This window comes from Prionailurus viverrinus, chromosome E3, assembly GCF_022837055.1.
Source record: "Prionailurus viverrinus isolate Anna chromosome E3, UM_Priviv_1.0, whole genome shotgun sequence".
In the NCBI taxonomy this organism is placed as follows: domain Eukaryota; kingdom Metazoa; phylum Chordata; class Mammalia; order Carnivora; family Felidae; genus Prionailurus; species Prionailurus viverrinus.
Genome location: NC_062576.1, coordinates 16,375,407 through 16,387,141, shown reverse-complemented (window position 1 = coordinate 16,387,141; position 11,735 = coordinate 16,375,407). Strand labels below are relative to the sequence as shown.

General features: G+C 40.7%; 1 pseudogene; it reads right to left on the bottom strand.

The window, feature by feature from the left end:
- Positions 1 to 1,384: 1,384 nt before the first annotated feature.
- LOC125154682 (E3 ubiquitin-protein ligase RING2-like) lies at positions 1,385 to 2,471 on the bottom strand (annotated as a pseudogene).
- Between the last annotated feature and the right edge of the window lie 9,264 nt (positions 2,472 to 11,735).

Here is an 11,735-nt window from a genome sequence, read left to right as displayed (position 1 = left end):
GTGATTAGCACAGCACCAAATTTATAAACTGACAGGACCACCCAAAATGCTGAATACGCTTTTCAAACAGAAACAAACTATTTTTTTTTCCAATTGTTAGTTCCATGTGCCACATTATTCTTGAAACTTACATGGTTACCAATAAGAAAAGAATAAGGGAAACTTTGAACATATCTTCTCATTAAAGAATAAAGTGCAGGGCACCTGGGTGGCTCAGTCAGTTGGGCAGCCAACTTCGGCTCAGGTCATGATCTCATGGTCTGTGGGTTCGAACCCTGCGTCAGGCTCTGCTGGCAGCTTGGAGCCTAGAGCCTAGGGTCTAGAGCCTAGAGTCTAGAGCCTAGAGTCTCCCTGTCTCTCTGCCTCTCCCCTGCTTGCTGTCTCTCTCTCTCTCTCTCTCTCTCAAATAATAAACATTAAAAAAAAAAGGATGAAGTGCAAAATATCTCCATATCTCTGGTATTTTAATAGGAAAAAGCATCAAATACATATAATAAAGGGACTGAAGTAACAAAAAAGCTAATACAAAAAAAGTCCTCTTTAAATCTACACTTGAAGACTATATAAGACCAATTTAATTTTCCTTTCTTCCGTGAAATCTGTAAATGAGCCAAGTTGTCGTAGAACTTGACATTTTGTTTGTTTCTCTTCCCCAAGATCAGAAATTCCAAAATTAGAAAGAAAAAATGGAAAAAAATAACACTGCATGGCAAATGGACACTAAGTTCATAAAGAACCTTTTTAAAAAATGAGATATTATGAAAGAAAATACCATGAAAATAATAATCTTATGAAAGTTGTTTTTTAGGCACAGTGAATTAAAAAAAAATTAATGTTTATATTTGAGAGACAGAGAGAGACAGCATGAGCAGGAGAGGGACAGAGAAAGAGAGGGAGACCCAGAATATGAAGCAGGTTCCAGGTTCTGAGCTGTCAGCACAGAGCCCGACGCCGGGCTCAAACTCACAAGCCACCGTGAGATCATGACCTGAGCAGAAGTTGAACGCTCAACCGACAGCCACCCAGGCACCCCTAGGCACAGTGAATTTGAGCCTTGGTCTTCATGAAGACACTACAGCTTAAATAGGAAACTATAAATATATAAGACTCTAGGGAGAAAAGTCAAAATACATATTACTTAACATTCTGTAAGCCTAAGAAAAATCTTGAGGGGAGGGAAAAGGATAGCCAACTGAATCATCACTTAAGGCACAGAACTGTGGGGGCACCTGGCTGGCTCAGTCAATAGAGCATATTACTCTTGATCTCAGGGTTGTGAGTTCAAGCCCCACGTTGGGTGTAGAGATTACTTAAAATATTTTAAAAAAGAAAAGAATACAGAACTATGAAAAATTTCTGGGTCAGAAGGGTGTTCCAGATGAAATCACAGTTTGTGAAAACATACAACTTGTAAAAGCTCCTTTGTGGGTACATAATAAAGTCCCATGTGTTCGTTCTCTTTCCAGTATTATTCATTGACCAATTCCAAAGAAAAAGAGCCATTTGATACAGTGAACTGCCCGCTGGCTGTTGCTATGTAAATTGTCTACTGCTTCTCACTGGCTGTATCAAGGGTCACCTGCTTTGATTCTCCTTTGTTTTGAAGTTCTTCCAAATCTAACCTCTCAGCCAGAGACTTGGATTAAGTGATCAACAGTGGCATCACCTGAAGTTTTTAGGTATCTTCTCTGTGCATAATTATCTTTCTCCATTAGTGTGGGGGGAGTCCTGAATACTTACTCAATTTCACTGGCACCATCCATTACTGGATCAATTGCCACTGTTGCACTGCTCTTATCAAGCTCAAGCTGGGAATCATCAGATGTTTTGGTCTGTTTGGTACTAGGTCCTGCTTCCTGATTACTGTGTGCAGAAGCATTGCTACAGTGAGAACTGTCACCAGTGTCTTCTGCTCCACTACTATCTTCAATCTGTTGTTTCTTGCCTCTCTGTAGTCTGTTCCTGGCCTGTATCTTCCGTCCTTCCTCAGTGTTGTGACTGAGTGCCTGCTGATTATTGCTTGTTGATCCCGGCTAATACTCTCTCTTGATGAACTTCACACTCATCACAGCTTGGATAACTTTTGCTGATGAGTGCATCAAAGTTTGAGTCTGGTCTTAGTGATTTTTTAGAAACTAGCCTTTTCCTACAGGTAGGGCGTTCTTTATTGCCACTTCCGAGGGCTGTGGTAATGCAGTCTGCACAAAACCTATGTAAACACTCCTTTGCTCTTCATGGTGTTCTTCAACATATCCAAACAAATTGGGCACATTAGTTCTTTGTGTAGACTTGGAAGTGAAACCACAATGTCCAAGTCATCCGTTATTGCCTCCTGAGGTGTTGGTTGTAATTCCTATAAGCTGAGTTCCCATTTTGCTTACTGGTTGAATTCCGTTTGTCTGCACAGCCTGAGAGGTCTCGGCTCCTGCCTCAGCCCTGGACTCGCTGGCTGTGGCCAGACCCAGACTCATGTACGAGCCGTACAATATCAGAACATATTTCTTAATGAAAAATGGCCTGAAATGAAAATCAGTGGTTGATCTGGTGACTGAAATCTAGGAAAAGCTAAGAGGCATCTCATCATTTTTTAGCCAGAAGACTATTTTATAATTGACTTTCGAATCCTGAATATATAGGGATCATTAAGAGCCTGAAGGATGACTTAAAATTTTCAACTGAACTACACTAACCTGATATTCATGAACCTGGGAGTGGGGGTGCGTGTGAAAGCCTCAGGACTGGACCCTGTGAATGCCAAGAATCTACTGTAGGTTTGAATCCCAAATTTGCCTTGTCACAGAGGCAGTATTCTAAAAATCTTGCTGTTAACTATCACCTTGCTTCAGTGGCAGGGTAATCCTTGAGCTACTCATTTGTGCTTTAGTCTCACTGCCATAGGAGACTCAAACAAAGGTGAGATATTTTTACATTCTTTGCTTCTCTATCCAAGTAGCCTCTGTGTTCTGAGTTTGGGCTCCCCATCCTTAGAGAGTTCCTGATGGCTTTTATGTTGCAAAGCTGGGGAAAGAGAGAGTGCAGGTAGGGTTGCCAGATAACATATGAGATGCTCAGTTAAATTTGTATTTCAGATAAACTAGTAATAATTCTTCAGTCTAAGTACACCCCCCCCAATTATTTGTTGTTTATCTGACATACAAATTTAGCTGCACATTCTACATTTATGTTTGCTCAATTTGACAACCCAAGTGGAGAATAAAATTTATAGCTCCAGGAGCCCTTACCCAGGAGCCATAAGGCTTTTGTCTGGGGGAGTACAAATCAGTTCAAGAGACTGCATTGAGGGTGCAGGAAGTGGAATGGTAAACTCAAGATTTGGAGTATTGGGGATGGCCTCTAGGGTTGGATTCATTTAGGGTCTGGGACCTGTGCTTTACTGCCACGTGATTCCAGAGAGAGTCCAGCCTGCCCAGAGAGCTGGCAGTGGGCATGGGTGTTGTGGAAGCTAAAGAGTTTAGTAGCTGGGGAGCCACACTGCCCAAACCCCTGCCAAATAATCCAACATTGTTGTATGACTCAAGAGAGGGAGCAACAGGGGCAAATAGGATTTATCTGATACATTTAAATTCTTAGGTCAGTGCTTGGCACAAAGTAAGTGCTTTAGTGAACATTTAGGACAAATGGAGTAATATGATGTTTCTTGAATTTCCATAGCATACACCAAAATAATACTCATTGTACTTCTATCAGAGAAGTTTCTTTAGGTCCCTCCTTTTCTGAATGTCCATGGATTTTGCTCTCGTAGGGCATATCTACTTTGGCACCAGGCATAGCAGTCACAGAATCCCTATAGCATCAATTTCACTGGCCAAATACAGAAAAATACATACTATTTGAGCACCATAAGAATATCACAGCACCATCTAAAAATGTCCTCAGCCTGTTTTTAAGCATTCTTCAGTACAATATTTTAGCACAGCTATTTGGAGAGTCTCTTGGAGGTTTGTGAAAAAGGAATGTGACCAGTATTTTTCAGTTTACTCAGCCTAATTACTAAATGATTAATAATAAAATCACTTCTATACCTTGAGGTATATGTGTGATTTTGAACATGGTGGATCCTTCAGGTAGCATGTGAAGAGTGGAGACTGAATGCTCCTCATCTGCTGTGAGCAAATCTGCCAGACAGATGAGCTCCTGAAGGTCATTCAGCCTCTCTGAGCTACAGTTTCTCATTTGGGCTCAGAATTAAATATCACTAAGGTTCTTTCCAATGCAAAGAGAATGCTATTTGCTATTCAAAGACCTAGATTTAGTCCTGGCTTTGCCAGTTATTAGCTGTGTGACCTTGGGCAAATTATAAAACCTCTTTCAACCTCTGACTTCTCACTTGTAAAATGGAGATAATAACACTTCCCAGGTTGTTCCAAGGGCCAAATAAACCAATATGTGGGATAATACTTTCTAATAAGTCACAAAGTAATAAATTAATGCAGAGGCATCAATCTCTACTTTTAAGAGTAGCTGATCATAAAGCAAAACAAAATAAAGTAGTTTTTATTTGTGGTTTTGGGTTTCTTTAAAAGTCACAAAACTAGAAAAATTATAAACGTACTTACTGGACCTTTATGGCAACAGGCATTTAGTTTAAAATATTAATGATTTATAGTACACAAAATGGTGCACTCTGGGAATTCTTGGCCATGGTGAAGGAATAGAGCTATCAGCTCTGATATAGAGGAGCAATGAGCCAACACTAAGGAACAGCTGGGCAATTGGTTTCCAGCAAGGCACAAAACACAACCTATCAGATGGCCATGAAACATTTTGCTTCTTGGGACCTAAAAAAATCATACTTCTCACTGGGGACAATCCCTAAAGAATCAAATTGTATACAACAATTTTGATGTACTCTGTGGTGTGTGGGGAGTGGAAAGAGGGATAATTTTAGGTAAAAAGAAATCTGCTTAACTATTCCATGACCTGAATAATTTAGGCATATAATGCATTGAAATGAAGTTGGAAGTCCTAGCACAGTGGACTGACATTCTTGGTAATGCATTTTCTTCTACTGAGAGTCTTTAGACTGCTCCATGGGATCCCAGGATTCATTAGAAGTTGCAGCAGGGCCAAGGGAAAATTCCCACGGGTTATTAGAAATTGGATGTATGTATTCGGTTTGATTATATATCTGTTTGGGATATATGATAATTAGCTAATGTCAGTCAATTAGTGATGGGGTTATTAGTTACTGACTAATAGATGCAGACTTTAGTAGAAGCCTACTGTGTGCTAGGCTTTGTGTCAGGAGCTGGAAACACAAAGTTAAGTAGGACTGGTCTTCACATCAACTAGCTCACAGAGTGGTGGAGGAGAATGATATAAAAACAGATACTGTATTTATAACTCAAGGTGTTAACTGCATACATCTGGATTCTGCAACTTCTGTTTATTCTTTCTGAATCCTGGTTTTCTTATCTGTGAAATGGGAGTTTTAACACCGCCCTTACAGTATGTGCATAGTTGTTTGCATAGAGCCTGGCTCCTGATGTATCCTTGTGTTCTCCCCACCCCTACATGGAGAGTGGCTTGGCAATGGGAAAGGCCATGCCTTCTTTTTGACTGACTGATATCGTATGGCTTTTTCAGTTTACAAGGAAGAGCTGGGCAACCTGAAAACTGGGAGACTTCTTGTAAGGAATTCTAATAGCCAGTCAGCTACTCTGTTATTCTTGGGGTCTTTATCTCTCTCTTTCTCTCTCTCTCTCTCTCTCTCTCTCTGATTTCTCTCATCAGCCATCTCTGGGTTTTGATTTAATCCATTAGTCACCTTCCAAAGGAAGACCCATGATTGGAAGACTCAATTAGATAGGAGATGACTTACCATCCAATATAGAAGACCCACCACAGGTGCACACTCTGGTCCAGGGAAGTCTGTCCAATGTAGCTAGACATTTTCTTTCAAAGCCCAAAATGAACAAAGCCTGATATTTTTCTAAGATTTTATTTTAATTCCAGTTAGTTTTATTTTAATTCCATACAGTGTTATATTAGTTGCAGGTGTACAATATAGTAATTCAATACTTCCATATGTTACCCTGTGCTCATCACAAGTGAGCTTCTTAACCCTCAAGTCTTACTTAACCCATCCCCCTAGTCTCCTTCCCTCTGGCAACCATCAGTTTGTTCTGTATAATTAAGAATCTGTTTCTTGCTTTGTCTCTCTCTTCTTTTTTCCCCTTTGCTTGTTTGTTTTGTTTCTTAAATTCCACATATGAATGAAATCCATGGTATTTGACTTTTTCTGACTGATTTCGCTTAGCATAATACTCTGTAGCTCCATCCATGCTCTTGAAAATGGCAAGATTTCATTCTTTTGTATGGCTGAGCACTATTCCATTGCATATACACCATTTCTTCTTTATCCATTCATTAGTTGATGGACATTTGGGCTGTTTGTATAATTTGGCTGTTGTAGATAATGCTGCTATAAACATAGGGATGCATATATTCCTTCAAATTAGTATTCTTGTATTCTTTGGGTAAATACTTAGTGCAGTTCCTGAATCATAGGGTAGTTCTATTTTTAACTTTCTGAGGAAACTCCATACTGTTCGCCAGAGTGGCTGCACCAGTTTGCATTGCCACCAACAGTGCAAGAGGGTTTCCCTTTCTCCACATCCTCACCAACACCTATTGTTTCTTGATTTTTTTATTTTAGCCATTCTAACAGGTGTGAGGTGATATTTCATTGTAGGTTTGATTTTCATTTCCCTGATGATGAGTGATGTTCAACATCTTTTCTTGTGTCTGTTGGCCATCTGTATGTTTTCATTAGAGAAATGTCTGTTTCTTTTCATGTCTTTTCATCTTTTGCCCATTTTTTATTTGGATTGTTCATTTTTTGGGTGTTGAGGTGTGTAAGTTCTTTATATATTTTGGATGCTAACCCTTTATCAGATATTGCATTTGCAAACATTTTCTCCCATTCTGTAGGTTGCCTTGTAGTTTTGTTGATTGTTTCTTCACTGTGCGGAAGCTTTTTATTTTGATGAAGTTCCAATAGTTTACTTTTGCTTTTATTTCCCTTGCCTCAGGAGACATATCTAGAAAAATGTTGCTATGGCCAATGTCTAAGAGGGTACTGCCTGTGTTCTCCTCTAGAATTTTAATGGTTTTCTGTCTCACATTTAGGTCTTTATTCCATTTTGAATTTATTTTTATGTATGGTGTAAGAAAGTGGTCCAGTTTCATTCTTTTGCATGTTGTCATCCAGTTTCCCCAACATCATTTGTTGAGGAAACTATCTTTTTCCATTGGATATTCTTTCCTACTTTGTTGAAGATTAATTGGCCATATAATTGTGGGGATATATTTGTATTTTCTGTTCTGTTCTATTGACCTATGTGTCAGTTTTTGTGCCAGTATTATACTGTTTTGATTACAACAGCTTTGTAATATAACTTGAGGTCTGAAATTGTGATGCCTCCAGCTTTGTTTGTTTGTTTGTTTGTTTTTTTCCCAAGGTTGTTTTGGCTATTTAGGGTCTTTTGTGGTTCCATACAGGTTTTAGGATTGTTTGTTCTAGTTCTATGAAAAATGCTGTTGGCATTTTGATAGAGATTGCATTAAATGTGTAAATTGCTTTGGGTAGTATAGACATTTTAACAATATTCTTCCAATCCACGAGCATGGAATGTCTTTCCCTTTCTTTGTGTCATTTTCAATTTCTTTCATCAGTGTTTTATAGTTTTCAGAGGAAAAGTCTTTTCACCTCTTTCATTAGGGTTATTCCTAGGTATGTTACTATTTTGGGTGACCTCTCTTTCTGCTACTTCATTATTGGTATATAGCAATTTAACATATTTATGCCATATTATTTTTTTTAGTTTATATATCACTTATTTCTGCTCTAATATTTATTATTTCCTTCCTTCTGTTTGTTTTAGGTTTTGTTTGTTGTTCTCTTTCTAGCTCCTTTAGACCCAAGATTAGGTTGTTTGAGATTTTTCTTGCTTATTAAGGTAGACCTGTATTGCTATAAACATCCCTCTTAGACCCTCTTTTGCTGCATCCCAGAGATTTTGGACCATTGTGCTTATATTTCATTAAGGTTGCTATTTTTCAAAATAGCAATAAGGGCTAGTGTAAATGACTTGTAAGCTTCTGGCTGTAAGACACAGACTTAAGAACTGAAGAGTTTGTTGATTTGGGGACACACAATAACTACTCGAAATTGTTCACATAAAATGTGCTTTACATGGTCACTTATTTTATCCTTACAGCAACCCAAGGAAAGTGAGGATTATTACACTCAAGAGATAACAAAACTGGGGCTTGCAGAGCTTAATGAAGTTGTTTCAGTGCTAGAACCAGGTTGTGATGGAGTAAGTTCTGTTGGAATCCCAAGCCTCTGTGATGTCATGAGGGCTTTCTCTTCTGAGACCTACACAGGAAACCTTTTCTGGAGTCAGTACTAGCACTGGTTATATTTCTTATTGCTCACTGGTTTGTTTTTATCTTTTTTTTGATCTTTTTTTTAATGTTTATTTTTTAGAGAGAGAGAGGCAGAGAGAGAGAGAGATGGAGTCACAGAATCCAAAGCAGGCTCCAGGCTCTGAACTGTCAGCACAGAACCTGTAGCGTTGCTTGAACTCATGAGCCATGAGAGGGGAAAGGATGACCTGAGCCAAAGTTGGATACTGAACTGGCTGAGCCACCCAGGCACCCCAGTTTATTTTTATCTTTAGGACATTCAGGAAACTGCTTATTTTGTTCCCTTATTTACAGTGGCTAATGGAAAGCTTTGAGTCAAAACTGTGGCCCTGAGGGGCGCCTGGGTGGCGCAGTCGGTTAAGCGTCCGACTTCAGCCAGGTCACGATCTCGCGGTCCGTGGGTTCGAGCCCCGCGTCGGGCTCTGGGCTGATGGCTCAGAGCCTGGAGCCTGTTTCCGATTCTGTGTCTCCCTCTCTCTCTGCCCCTCCCCCGTTCATGCTCTGTCTCTCTCTGTCCCCAAAAAATAAATAAAAACGTTGAAAAAAAAATTAAAAAAAAACTGTGGCCCTGAATATCAAGTGTCTAGGAATTCATGGCATGGATTTCATGTACTAGCTTTACTCCTAGTCTCCTTGTTATTTGCCTACCTTTATTTTCTCCTTTTTGCATCATCTCACCCAGCCTTAGCCTGTTGACATGTTGTGTGTATCTTTGTGAACCATCTTAAATCCTTTCTGTTTCAAAATGGGCATAAGCAAATAAAAAATTCCTAGTAGGTATTTATTACATCATGATGACAGCTATGATCTCAACAGCTTCCACCTATACCACCTATTTCCATGGTCATTCCTAGAGTCATACCTTTGAGTGGACCTTCTCTTCACTCTAGCCTTGAACTCTAATATCTTATTTTCTGCCTATTCCTTCTTCCCTGACTCCTTCAACCCACTCGCTCTTCAACCTCCTTGACATCTTTAGTGCCTGGACCATTAGTCCCCTCCTGGTTTCACTCCCTTTCCTAACTAAACCCCACCTCCTCTCTGAGACCCCACTTCTCTCTTCTTTGGTCCTCCTGAGCCCCAGCTCAACTGTGGGGCCCAACTGTGGATCACATCACCCACATGCCTTCCTTGGGCAACCTGACTGTGGCTGAAAAAAGCCACAGATGAGCATCAGCCTACCTTCTAGCCTTTGTGCTTCTTTGGCCTTTTCAGAGACTTTTCCCTGGGACCCTGATCAGATATCTCTCTGACCTATCTTACTCACATGGCCTATCTTGAAAGGCCTCCACTCCTCTTGAGTCCTTCTGCAGTGAGCATTTTTCAATGAACTCATCCTATCCCTGTGGCCACAATGATTGGTTCAAGGATGAGCATGAGACCATGCTCATGTAAGTTTGAGCCAGCTGATTAGCACCCTTAATTTCATCTGTACCCTTAATGCCTCCTTATTGTGTTATGTAACATAGGATTAGGATGTAGATATCTCTTTTGGGGTAATGTTATTCTGTCTACCACAGTGACTATGACTTTCAGGAGAAGGTGATGTCAAAGCAGACAAGAGTCAGATGAGCAGAAGCTAGCCCAGTTGAGGGTAGGTAGTTTAAGAAGAGTCTTCCGGGGCGCCTAGGTGGCGCAGTCGGTTAAGCGTCCGACTTCAGCCAGGTCACGATCTCACGGTCCGTGAGCTCGAGCCCCGCGTCAGGCTCTGGGCTGATGGCTCAGAGCCTGGAGCCTGTTTCCGATTCTGTGTCTCCCTCTCTCTCTGCCCCTCCCCCATTCATGCTCTGTCTCTCTCTGTCCCAAAAAATAAATAAACGTTGAAACAAAAATTAAAAAAAAAAAAAAAAAAAAAGAGTCTTCCAAGCAGAGGGGATAAAATACTCCAGAGGTCCCTTGAAGAGAGATTACAGGTCATCTGGGTGGTAGAGAAGAGATTCTGTCAACAATAGACAAAATAGAGAGGGGAAGTCAGTGATGCTACTTTACAAGGTAGGACAGAGCAGGGACTGTTAAGGAGTTTGGACCTCATGCAGAAGGCAAGGGGAATGTTATTTAAATGAGGGAGTGACATGATCAGATTCATGGAGTAGAGCCATTATTCAGGCAGCTGTGCAGAGGGGGCACTAATAGGAACAGATGACTCTGGATGGGAGTGATGGAGACCCCAAAAAGGGGAGGGGGCAGTGGAGATGGAGAGAATGAGTGGATGTATGTCTAAGAAAACGGAATCATGAGGGTTGGTGAATGGAGCTAAGGGTAATGCTTGGGTTTGTGTTTGGGCATCAGGTGCTTCTGTTTGTGTTTTTTAATGAAACAAAAGTGCAGAAATAGGTCATGTTTTGGGGGAGCTGTAATAAGATGCTTTTTGGACATGTTAAATTTGAGATGCTTGTGGCCATCCATCCTAGAGTCAATTCTAATGGATAAATACATTAAGTTAGAGTCTCAGAAGAGAAGTATAGAATGGAGATGCATGATTTTGCTGTGATCATCAAATAGATGAAAGCCTAGTGAAAGGATGATTTCACTCAGGGAGAGAAAATATAAGAGATCATAGGGTAAGGAGCACAAACATTGGAGGGGCTGGAAAGTCAGGGTAGGCCTCTGGCAACCAGAGAGGCCAGCATACTTTCCCTTCCTTCCTTCTTCTTCCCTTTCTTTCCTTTACTCCTTTATTGGCTTCTTTCTTTTCCCCTTCCTTGCTTCCTTCCCCTTCTACCTTTCCTTTCCTGCATTCTAATTCAGTTTAGGCTTGACAAGCCCAAATAAGGTGGTAATGGTGGCCTGTATGAGGACAGCATGAGTGTGGGGTGACAGGGGCAGCCCAGTGGGGTCAAGTGACTAGCTCCATGAAGGAATTCACCTCATAGAGACATGTATATATTAGGGACACTGGGAGATAGGGAGATAGGGACACTTCTCACTGTTGAAGATAGATACAGATATGGAAAGGGGGAACTAGAATGAGCCCTGTGGTGTTGGCTTGGAATTGGAACTATTGGCGCAAATTCATGCTTTATGATGTAGAGAGAGATCTAAGTGTAGGTTACAAAAATGTGTGTTGGGGCACAGTGGTATACATACAGTTATTCCCTGTGCCATCCTGAGAGGTCCTGGGACCGGTGTCACCTATGAGCAATGAGCATGCCTAGTGCCCCAATCTTAGCTTCCAAATACTACTCCCCACTAAAAGTAAACCAGAGATCCTTGAGAAATGACTAGTTTCAGGCAAAGTTTGGGCAGAGAATGTGTAAGATGGACCTGGAAAGTTTTATTGC